Below are 13,118 nucleotides of genomic sequence, written 5' to 3' on the forward strand. Positions count from 1 at the left end.
ACAGCAGAGATAAAGTTCTTAGACCAACACAACAACTCAAAGGGGCTGAAGCCACAATATGCTTGACGTAGTATAATTCAGTAACAATGAAGGCCTCCCTGTCCAAGGAAATGTATAAACTGAGACATAGTATTCAGTAACATATGGACTGATGGACTGCCTATGATTTGTAATGAACTCAGGAATCTAGCAGAAGGAAAGATTATGCCTGAAAGCATTGTAACTGCAAGATGTAGAGTCCAGAAGGTATGAAGATCTCTACATACAGAACTGATTCATGAATTTTGTTCTTTCCTAAAAAGGACAGCATTTAGGCCTAAGCTTAAGCTAAATGCAACAAAAATAATATTATGAAGTGGCCAATATGCCCGTGCGCTGGTTATAATTGGGAACCTCTTCTAAGTAAGGAGACTCTGTGGCTCCAATTAGAAGGCAGAACAGGAATAACAGTAACAAGAAAAAATATACTGAAGTATAAAATATATTCTTTCTTTTTTTGGCAACTAGATTTATTTACTAGATTTTACTTCTGATTTTCCTGTGACCATGACCAATATCAAATAGTTGTTGGTAACCAACAGGTAAAGACTACTGTCATACATGATTTGTTGATAGATCAAAGTGAGATACAAGTATGTGTGACAGGCAAAGAGGAAAGAAAGGAAGTAAAAACAGAACCTTCTTTCTGTTCATGCCACATTCTACTCTGTCTTACTTTGAAAGCTGGTTTAAATTATCTATAACTACGCAGATGCAGTCTAAAAAATTATTAACTGATTTAACACTTTCTGTAAAAGGCTCTGCATCATTTCTCATTCTTTTTAAAAACACTTGAAACTGATTAAACATTCCCCCTGGGAAGCTACACTATTTTATTTTGTATTGAATTTTTTCTCTGTATGATTAATGCGTAGTCAAAACTTGTTTTGATTTTCCAAACTGTACTTTAAAACCAAACGTGAAGTAATAACTTGTGGATTGCTTGCAAAATACTAACAATGTGTTCCATTAAGAAAAAAGAAGTATTGTGCAAATTTCATGTACCACAGAATTAACCACTCTTCAGTAAGCCCTGTGAAAGTAAGTATGATCAAAGTACCTCAGAGTTCAAGTGATAAGGGATGACAATTAAGCTATAGGGTCCTAAAAGGCAAGAGAACATGAATAACTGTATAGATGGAAATTATCATCTTACCTTACACAATTGCCTTTTAAGATTTTTTACTTATACATAATGTTTCTGTGCTCATGAAATTTTTGAACTTTTGGTAAAAGAGTATCCTCCAATAATGCATGCTTCTTGTTTTGTTTGTACTAAAAACATATTTAAATCTCATTCAATTCAAAATTCTGTAACCAAATGTCATCACATTTCTTACTGCCCTTGTCCTCTCTGGGATGTGCACTGGCAATGTCTGAAGTTAAAATCTCTTCAGAGTTAAAAATAATGATTATTTCTTCTCACATTAAACAAACAAACAACAACAAAACCCTAACTTCTGTACAGAGCTGATTGTCACCAAAGATCTAAAATCTTGGCAAGAGTATCTTTACCAGGAATAAATGTTCACTGATATTAGTCCATTAAGCATGCTAGAAGAGAACAAACATCATACCACTGAGTCAATGGGCCAATAGAACATTTTAACTACTCCAAAGAGATAACTGAGCTGCTGAAAGTGTAAGGTAACATGATAACTGTGATCACAGAGTAATGCTACCTCATTCTTAATGTAGTTGTTTGCTTTTTAGGGGTGGATTGGCACTTGTATAAGCCAAAGCTTGATTACCAAGGATTGACAGCTTGATTACCAAGGATTGACAGTGGGGACATGGAATAGGAAGAGCCCCAAAGGAGCATACCTAATCAGAGATGAGCCAAGATCAACCACTTACAACTTTTGTGCAGAGAAATCAGAATGTTTGAAGTAGAAAGTAGGTGAATTGATAAAGGACCAACCCCCAGCATTATGCTTGAAACTTATTCATTTTCTCCCATAGTATCTGGAAACAGAGCGAGGGTAATGTCTTCACTGCCTTTATTTTGGTTCTCCCTTGCTTCAAAGACTAGTGAGATCCTACTATATTTTTACAAAGCAGACTGCTTTTCAGGCAGGTTTTCTCAAGTTCTTGCTTTATGAGTTTTGGAGAAAGATTCTGGGCAGAGATGTTCAGAAGAAAAAGTGTTTGCAGTCTTTGGAGGTTGTTAATTCCTGGAAAAACTTCTGGCAAACTACAGCTCACCAAAATTTCACAGAAAATGTTTGTTAGAATTTGACCAGTTTAAATGAGTTTCTTGTGTTGGTGTCTACCTAGTGGAAGTTCGAATCGTGCTTGGTTTTACACACAAAGTCAAGCACTGCTGCCAACGTATACAGGCCTCTTCTCTCTGAAATATTTTATTTATTTACTCTGGAGTCTGAAGACAGCTTGGAGACATGTCTCTTGCCAGTGGTATTTGCGGTGGTATTCAGAGAGTTGTCCTCTAGTTTTTAGAGTCAGTTAGCACTTATTTCTTAGGCTCATGTAGAGATTCAGTTTTCAGTAATAACTCTCCTAACCACGTTTGAGGTTGCCACCATTGCTCTGTATGGTCATTGACCTGGCCATCAGCCTCCAAAATTAGAAGGTTTACTAGATTGCCTTTTGCCTAGAAAGTAAAGACAAAGTGAATACTGTTAAATATTTATTTTAAATTATAGATCAAGAATCTACAGTTTCACATGTCAGAAATTGTTATAGGGATACAGGATAGGAAGAAACATTTTGGAACATCACATTCCCCTGACCGCTGTAAAAGCAACTTGGGCCACCATCTTTTCCAGGACAGTAACAGGCCCCATCATGAAATTAAATAGGGCTTGGACATATGCTGTGATCTTTTGCTTCCTATTTCCTGTATCTGAAAAGTCTTATTGCTAGGAACTTCTGGTCCACCCCAGCTGAAATACAGTCAAGAATAGCATATTATCCTGTGTTAAAATAGCCTAAAATATCTTCTTACAATGAGTACTGGCAAAGTAATACTCAATCTCACTTTCAGCATCCATCTTTCTAAGATAAGCATAAAAAACTGATTTAATTTATTTCCTATACAGTAGGTTCTTTGGCATTCTCATCAACCTAACAATACTTATTTATATCTATTCCACTTTGAATGTGATTTTCAGAATGTCAGTCATTTCCAGCAGTGACAGATTCAGCTTCTGCTCTTGGAAATGATGCCACCATTGCATTGCATCTTGCAGCATTGAATTCTATGATTATTCATTTAGGATGCAAATAAAGAGCTTTCTAATTTGTCTCAATCTATGTACAGTACAATCTGTCTAGCACAGTACTCTCAGATGTGATGGCAAGGCAACCAAGTCATAAACACAAATAAGAAATGGCATTCAAATCTGGCAGTTTGGCATGACTATTCCCAAACTCAAGTTTAAACCAGATTTCTAGAATACTTATCTTCAGATGCAGTTCTAGTACCAAGTGTATGCTCGTTTGACTGTGTGTGTATAGTCTAACACATATGATATTCTGAAAAGCTCAAGGAACATTTTTGTGATAAGCTGGAACTGAGACGACATTAATCTCAGGTGGAGGTCTGTGAAGATCAATGGAATTTCAAAAACAAAAACAAAACTATTCTATAAATATTAATAATTTAAATAATAACTCACTACCTGCCTTTAATTTACATGAAATACTTACATACTACGGAAAACAGCTTCAAAGAAGCTTCATACACAAAACAGCCTTAGAAATTCGTAACAACTGAGGATCTGGCCCTATCCTGCTCAAACACATAATACTTTTAAAAATTTATAATCCACAATACAACAGCTCTGTACTAGGAAAGTGATCTATCCAACAAAACGGAAAATAAGAGAGAAAGAAGGAAAAAAAAACAAATCTGCTTTAGAAGAAGAAAACGAGACATTCCTAAAGCATTTCAGGATGACCACACACCAAGTGAAAAAAAAACAGCAGTTCAAAATGCTTGCCCCACACAAAGGATAACTCTGCTTGGCAGAATACAAGACTATCTCCTTTTACTAAGAACAACTCACCAATCAGTCAACACCACTTTAACTACTCTAAGTACTTTTCCACCTTTTACAGAGTACATCAAAAGTTCAACACATACTACCAGCCAAGCAGAATATCCAGTAAGCTATATATATCCTCATGTAGATATCTATACAAACATAAATGAATATATTCCATTTTGAGAAAAATAGAACTCCAGATGTTGACACTACCTATATGACAACATCCATCTTGTCATTCATTAACCTTCTCTCTTTTAAAGAATTTCAGGTAGAAAGATACAGAATATTTGCCTTTCCTGTCTCATACATATATGCAAGAAAAACAGCTTCAGGCACTGTGAGAATCACCTAGTAGTAGTTTTACTGTGCACTGGTGACTGCTTTGTTGGGATTTCTGTTCCTTTTGTCTCTTAGATGTTCTAATTATAATAAAAATGTAGTGCTTACAAAGGGAACTAAAGAAGTGAAATGATCTGAGATTTTTTTTCCCCTTATGCAGGATAAGCAACGGATAAAACCAAAAAGGAAGAAAAACTGATATATTAGTATCTTCACATTAAGCTGCCTAAATCCTCCCTAGAGGAAAGGAATTTTAAAGCAGGATTTGAAGCAAAATAATGAGACAGCTTTACAGATACTTTACAGGAAGTTCTCTCTAAATTTGGCAGCCAGAAATGCAGGGAACTTTGTTTGGGAATTCAGAAGGGGACAGTGGGAGGTAATACTATGGGGCAAATGGAAGTAGGTGTTAAGACCCTTGCCTCCAAAAGTAGGCAGTTCTTCTATTTAATAAAGAAGGATGCAATAAAAAGGCTTCAAGGAAGAGTTATATTAAGAGGTACATGAAATCCCCCTACACTATGAAGCAGAGATATTCTCTTGCTGCTACTCCTGAATAAACATAATGGGAGCAGGCACATCCTAATAGTTGCAGGGGAAAGGATACTGCAGAATTTAAATGTCAGGAAGAAAGAAGACTGAGGAGGTCTGCAGTCTGCATGGCTAGGAAGAACAGTGTGTTGGAGATGCTATGTGAGTAAAATTTAGAAACAGTTTGGAAGATATAGATGATATTTGGTTTAGAGACTTCAATCACACTGAAGTCCAAAGATACTGAGAGAGACAAACTAGATTTGCGCAGTTGCAAGGCATCAAATGAAAAGTTTATTAGGACAAAAGGAGACAGAAGAGGGATATATTACTAGACCAGTGAATCTTCAGTAAAGAGATGACATGAGAGTTTCATGTTCTTGTTGCAGTTTCACAAAGTTAGAAGCATTTTCTTACCTCACTGAAAGCAAGAGAATCCTCCAGAGGATACATTAGAGAAATGAATAGGTAAGAGAATTAGTCAAGGAAAGCCAATCCTGAGGAATCCCAGGGAGATTTCAAGAGGTAAAGAAACAGAGGGGCCAGGAGAAGTTATGGTTATAGTGGGAGTCTGAGATCTGGCAGAATAGATGCCATTAGATGTTGTGGAAAGAATGGTTCCATTTAAGAGCAGAGAAGGGAAGCCAGATTGGAAGAGCTCTAGGAAGAAAAAGTGTAAACAGCACATTCGGAGGGCTTAGAGATGAAAGAGTGACTGCAGATGGGCCAGTAGCTAGAGATGCAAGGAGTCAAAAGTGTTTTATTTATGATGTGAGAGACTTAGCATATGGTATAGCAAGCAGAAAAAAAACCCTAAAAACAGTGAAAACAACAAACAAGAGGAGATCAAGAGGTTAAGGAGTAAGGGAGGGGAAGAGAATGAGCATATGGGAGGTGAAGAGCTGAGAGAAAGAGAAGGCAGGCAGAAAATGGGATTTGAGAAGAACAGATGAAGCATGTATTCATCTGTGATGAGGGAGAAGCAGAAGGTGACGAGGAGATGGGTGAAATCATATGATTAGGATACCATTAAGTTTGAGGTAGTGCAGCTGTGCAGTCAGGCTGACAGCAGGACTGAAAAAAGTAGAGAATTGAGTGGTAATGAGGTGAGTGTAATTGGCTGTTTCAGATACAATAAAAATTATGGTCTTCATACCCTTTAATTTCAAACCTCTCCTCTTACAGTTACAAAGGCCCATATCAGAAAGGTCATCCTTCAGGACAGAATGGACTTGTGATAGTACCAGATCAGAATGAAACAGCTTGTTAAAAGGCCATGTTATATGATAATGAGCAGATTTATAGTACTCGTGAAATGATAGAAAACTCTGAAATTAGCATGCATATTTTTATGATGCATATTTTAGTCACCAAGATATTTTGTGAAGTGTAAGCTTAGTCTGAATGAAAGCAATAGAAACATTTCCAGTAAAATATTTCCAGTTGAATACTGTGATATTTCCCCACATGGAAGACCCAGCCCTCTCTTTCCATAGCACAGTGTTCCTTAGTGAGGTCTGAGAGTCCTACAGCATACACGTGCAGCAGCTGCAAGACTAATGCAAATCGCAGAAGGCAGAGACTACAACCATGGAGTGAGATACAGACACCATTAACCATGTTGGCTGCATAACGAACCAGATCAGGAAACCAATCCAGGCTAAAAGTAACCCAGCTGAAAGTGTATTTTTAAACTGATTTGTTTCCCAAACATCTTCACAGACTAGCTGCACAAACGCTTGCACTTGCAGAGAGAAGGGGTTAGATGGGATGGTGGCAGAGGGCAAAAGTAGGGGACAGTCTCCTTTTATTGTAGTCTTGGCTTCTTCCCTTTCTCCCTGAAGACTATACTACTTTGCAGGGAGGGACTGAATAACCAAGTTATTTTAGCCCAACCTTAAATGAGACTTATATTTCATATGCCTTCCAACTTCTCTAACCTACCTTAGGCTCTCAACATATGATATCTTAGACTTACTCTTTGCAGCAGAGGAAGCAGTTTATGCCTGGCAGAAGTGAGCCCAAGTCTCTTAAATAACCAGTTTACACTCATACTCAGTCATCTTTTTTTTTTTTTTTTTAAATTATCCTTAATTTCCTTAGCTTACTTACAACATCCTTTCTTCTGTGTCTTCAAATCATTCCTCTCCTTCCTTGCTGTTTTTTCTACCTTTTTCAAACTTTGGATGTCAGCTGTGCCCTCATACTCTTATTCTTGTCTAAGCGCCAGTACTGTTTTTCTCCACCTCAGAATACAAAGGCTCTCAGGAATGAATGCAGTTGTATCAAGCTTGTTTTACATAAGTTCCTCTATATCCCATCTCATCTATCATTTCTCATTTCCAAGTATCTGCTCCCTGCTGAATAATCTGAATTTATAAGCTATTGGTTCAACCTTGTTTGTAGGAAAAGTAGGAACCAAAGATGATCATCTAACTCATACCTTCCAGCAAACTTGGGGTCAAAAGTTGTTCTAACTCCTTGCCAGTGAGAACAGGCAGCGGGGATTGTTAGCACGCACACAGACTGCACCGCTGGAGAACATCGGCTGAAACGTGCTCTGGTAGAGGCTCCTTTGGAAAAGTTCAGATTTTGCTAATGCAGCAAATTCTGTGAAAAGTGACCCATAGAAATATACTGTTTTGAATTTGAAACCATCCCAGAGCCAGGGTGCAATTAGAAGAGGGGGAAAAAAAATGTCTCCCTGGAATATCCAGAACCTAGTGGTCTGAAAGGTTTGGAAAAGGGCTCAAATAGGTTCTCACACTTCCTAGATGCATCTAGACTGAATGTCTCTTTTTCTCCCCCCTCTTCCATCAACACTTAATTATTTACATGAACACTAATGATTGTGGAGGAGAGATTATGGGAAAGTCTTGTTCTGTAGTTCAGTGGACAAGGTACTTAGCCAAAGTCCCAAGTCCAAAATCTAGCCGTTGGTCTGGTGGGCCTCCTCGAATAGCACCTCTTTTCTAAATAAGTTTCTCAGAAAACAAAAATGAGACAGGTTTTGTGTTTTTGTGTTGTTTTTTGTTTGTTTTTTTTTTCTTTTTTTCAGACAGAATGCAAAAATAGATGTTGGTAGCTTTACATCCTTCATCTCGAAAAAATAAAAATAATAAAATACTATTTTTTTTTTAACTATTTTAACAAGCCTTTCCTGGAGCTCTCAGTTTGGTACCTTGTTTGGAAATTCTAACCTGTGAAGTTGCATCTGTTTCGTACGTGAGACAAACTCTGCTCATGACGCGAGCTCTGCAGCCAACTGCAGAACTAATCTGTTGGTTTATAGCCTGTTTAATAAAGTCTTAAAAATGAAGTAATTTTGCACTTTTAGTAATTTGAAGTTAAGGATATTAACTTTCACATGAGAAATAGCTGAAGTTCTTCATGCTTCTGACAGATTTTGTTTCCCTTCTAAGCTTGTGGATCCAAAACACCCGCTGACTTCACTGTGCCCTTGTGTAAATGTTGATAAGTGAGGTGTAACTCTTTACAAACTGGAAAATGGAGAAACTGGTCTGAAGAGCCCCTGAAAGAAAGAAAGACTATAGGGAAATGGCCTTCTGGTTCATGAAATTAATGAACAAGCAGAATGATTTGTGAAAAACAACTGTTTTATAGGACCACCACCTGCAGTACAGGCTGATTCCCACAATGTGGAAGAAATCCAGAACATCATTTCAGATTAATTTCTTGACATTTCAACTTTGTCCTGCACCCCATCCACCAACACAGAACATACTCAAGAGTAACAAAGATATTTCTGGCGACACAGTGCAGCCATGGGAAATTGGAATGCAAGTCATGCCATATCTACTGACAGCTCATAAAGTACTCCACAGCAGTGCAGAAGACATATTTCCTATGCCTGAAGATCATGTTAGCCTGGTCTGGGTTTTGCTAAATAGTACTGAACTTTTGGCTGTTTATTCCCAACTCTGTGATGTAAGCTGGCCTCCCTGGAAGCCAGACTCCAATTGTGGCAACCATTCTGTACACACATTGCATGGAAAGAGTTACCTAGTAATAAAAAACATATGAAGCTCTGAGATCAGTTCCCCCTTCTCCCTCCCTAGGTGTTCCTTCGTGGTTGTGATTTGTGCACAAGCCTATAGAAAATGCTGAATTTTCAAGCCAAGATATACAAAGTGTTTGAGGCTCCTAGTTCTTATTTAAGTATCTAAGCCTGGGTTCCTAAAAATGAGTGGAGGACCTAAATACCTTTGTTGGTCTGGCCTGCAGTACCCAATGCAAAAGTAGGGAAGGGAAAGGAATAAGGTTTTGTGTTGCTGCCCACTGACCATTGAGCACTCTGAACTCTCAGACCAAATGGTTTCTGGAATCATTTGGCATTCAGCTAGCTCAGGTTTTATTACACAGGTGCATCCAATTGCTTCAGGTACAGTTAATGTCTTAGCACTCACAAAACTGATCATTGATTCAAAATCCACCTTATCTTAGAGCTTCTCTCATCCCAAGATATCGTTTAAAATAATTCACAGGATGTCCTTCCTTAAACTTTCTTTTATTGACTGTGTGTATTATTTTGCAAAATAAACCAGAGCTGAAAGGTCTTTAACTGGTAATAGGCTTTGGCCTAATGACTTTGACAGAAGGGTAGATATGATATTATGCATCACTTTAGGATTAAAACCATTCAACCCACAATTACATGCTGTTTTTAAGGTAAGTGGGTTGAATTTGAAAATTACTTGCAATATATTGAAAATTCTATCCCAAAGTCCTTATTCAGACATTCATTTCCATTGGAGCTTCATGAGATTATTTTTCACCTTTTTTCTCAATATCAGCACACCTGATCATACTCATAATTCTCTCACAGAACCAGAGATTCACCAAGGTTGGAAAAAACCTACAAGATCATCCAGTCCCTCGACTGGATCATCCTCTCCCTTGACATTATAGTGGGAGAGTTATTCAGTTCCCCAGTATGTGTATCATACATCTTAATCTTAATTTCACTGAGACCCAGTAGTCTTAGAGGCTCCTACTGGAACAGCTTCCCTATTTTTTATTTTATTTTTTTTTTAGCAAACACTGTATAGTTATTTTCCTAGCTCTTTGAAAGCTTATTACATTTCCTTGCTTTGTTTCAGGAAAATTTACACGGGCAACATCCATTGCTTTCTGAAGTTGAAGTACATCAAATCATCTGTTTTCTCTCAGTCACTGAATTTGTTCTGTCAGCAAAGGAGACAGGACTTGCTTTCTGACATTCTTCTTGTATCAATTTAGCATGGCATTTCAAGACAATTTTTCCCCCTCCCTATTCTGTTTGGTTACCCACAGATGACATATATGAAGAACTCCTTAGAGCATGATCATGTACATGTCCTGCATATATTAGACTACAGCCAAGAAGCAATTAGACACTATAATGATAAATAAATACTCCAAAAGCTGTAAATACAAAGGTTTACCTGAGAAATAAATTCCTGAAGCTTGGAAAAGTAAGCTGGAAAATTTAAATCATGTGCTTTTATACTTTCCTTGAGTACTCTTCTTATTGGCTATTGTAGAGGAAAATATAGACAGCTAAACAAATCTTCGGTCTAATTCAGAAAAGATGTGTCCGCTGTTTAGATTATTTAACAGTATTCCCTAATATATTTCTAGGAGGAAACTTAGCTCTTAAGCTAAGCACTTCATAAGATGGACAATGTCTTTGCCCTTCTCCTGCCTTTGATCCCCACAAGTTCTCAGACTAACCCTTCTTCTTTCACTTTCTTTTTCATAGCTTTGAATACTTAGACATGAGTTTTAGTGGACTCCTCCGATTTGAACACAAGTATCACAGATTTCCCTCGGATTGTTCTTTATGTTGGTCCATTTAGTTATCCTTTTCTCATCATTTCATTTAGTATCCTTCTCCAAAATTTACTTATTTAGCTTTTCTGATATCATTTATGTCTTCCTTTTTACAATTCATGTTTCATCTTCGTTATTATATCATTTTAAACATTCACTCATCCAACCTTATTTATAATAGTTCATTTTTATTTCCTACACAATTTCTTCCTCACTTTTTGGTCCCCATAGTGCCCTTAATGCATTCAGTTATGTTACTTCATAATTTTGGTTTTTTCTTTGAAGTTAAAAAAAAAAAATTACTCTCTTCTAGATTAATTGGACTTTTCTCACAGACTTCAGAGGGCAGGAAGAGAGATTTGCATTTACTCCTTAGATGCTTATGTAATATGTGCACATGTCAACAGTAAATACAAGCCATATAACATAATGTCACTTTGAAGAAAGAAAGAGTGAATCTTTGTGACCAAGGAGCATGGCTGGCACACTGCTTTTGTCAATCCTAAGACTACCTAAGCCACTGCCAAAACCAAATGTGCCAGAATCTCAAAAGATTTCTGTTCATGCTTCTGCACCAACCTTAGGTTTCAGCAGCATGGTACTGATTCACCAGCAAACGGTTTCATCCCACGTTTGTCTTAGAATACCTCTTTTCTGCATCATGTTACGGTACAAAACATACCTGACAGATACAAGAGTTAATCAAAAAGATTAAAAGAAATCACAAATAAATTTAAAATAGGACTTCACAGCATAATACTTCAATTGTCAGTAGATGTCCACCATTATGTGTCTATATAAAAGTTTCTAACAGACAATTGTTTCTAAGTACTTTGGAAGACAACTGCGTTCCTCTTTACTTGTTCAGTGGCCTTCTGCGAAAAGGCTAGAGTTTTCAGTGGTTGAGTAAAAGGTGTGTGCTAATAAATCCTGCATACTATACGCAGATTTATGTATAGAAAACACAAAATATTTCAAAACAGAAAAAGTTGTACAGATTCCAATTCTAACAACAGTTAAGAACAAGAGTATTGCTTCTACAAGGTTTGGCAGATCAAGGCCATAATGGGGGGATAAAAAGATTCTTAAGACACTGAATGGTGACAATATTGAAAAGATGGTAGTTGTAAATACACAAAAGGTTATTTACAGGAAAAACTCACCCATATGGAAGCCTTCAGTCTGCTGGGAACCACTGAGGCAATCTACAGCAAGGAGCAATCTCCAAGAGATGCTGCTTTAGTGGTGGTCAGCCCTTAAATGAGGTCTAGAGGATGTGGAGTCAAGCTCCACCCCTTCTGGGAGCACAGCTAAATTATTCTCACCTGTGCTCCCATAGCTGACCCAACGATTGCCTCAGCTGATTAATCAAAGGTTCAGGCTGTGATTACCAATATCCTATACAGACACCTAAAAAACTTAGAAAAACAACCCTGATACAGTTATATTTTCTTTCAAAGCCACATTTTACTCTTATGTATCACCATGTAGCTAACAGCCCTTGATAAAGGCAACAAAAAGATACACAAAGGAAAGGGTAACTTTACAGTTATTATTTATTTGTGTTACAGTAATGCTCTAGTAATCCCTCTGTTCAGTGACCAGCATCTTCTACCATTTCTCAAAAGCAAGCTCAGTTTCAAAAAGTTCCCATCTTGGAGGAAGTGTATTACTACAACTTCTTAATACACGTGTGTAGTGAAGTGAGTAGAAACACACATCTCTTATCTCATCTGATCTTCACCAATGTAAATAAGAGGAAAAACTACTGTTTGCCTCCTAAAATAGGAGGTTCTGAGCTCACTTGCAACAGCAGTATTTTAGAGATTTCTGCATCACAACTGCTGAAAGTCAGAATTCCTGCAATTCGGAATAAAAATAGCGGCAAATTGCCACTAAGTATAGAAGCTTCTTGCCCTCACTTGCTATCATTAACACTTGAAGAACTGGCTGAAAATTGTAAGCCACTCTCTTCACTTTCAAAGCAGCTAAAAGAGCAGTTTCTAGACCGTGCAAATCTTCTGAACTGCCCTTCCAGCCAGCAGAGGAGATGAGAAGCTCAGCCCAGTGTCTCAGATGGACAGAATGAGGCACCACATTCAAGAGTACTGTCCTTCTGGATAAAAGCAAAGAACCCCCAGGCCATCCTGTGCTAGGTCTGAGAAGCAGCAAGGAGACCAATTGCTCCTGATGCATGTCCAGAAGAAATCCAGTGTTTAGCCAATATTTACTATGCTATTTACAAGGCAAGAACCCAAGCCAAAGGTCTGAATCAGACATGTTCAGTGTTCTGTGTTTCTAATTAAAGCTTTCAGTCTTTATGTTTTGTTTCCAGTGTTTATTTTTAGCCAGATGATGGCTTCTTTA

General features: G+C 37.5%; 1 protein-coding gene across 8 annotated transcripts in view; it reads right to left on the reverse strand.

Annotated features, from left to right (window-relative positions):
• The window catches only part of LOC146760789 (uncharacterized), a 207,806-nt gene that overhangs the window by 16,498 nt on the left and 178,190 nt on the right, over positions 1-13,118 (reverse strand). The gene's annotated exons all lie outside the window — the stretch shown is intronic.

This window comes from Coturnix japonica, chromosome 5, assembly GCF_054131305.1.
Source record: "Coturnix japonica strain WE chromosome 5, WE-NBRP24, whole genome shotgun sequence".
NCBI classification, from domain to species: domain Eukaryota; kingdom Metazoa; phylum Chordata; class Aves; order Galliformes; family Phasianidae; genus Coturnix; species Coturnix japonica.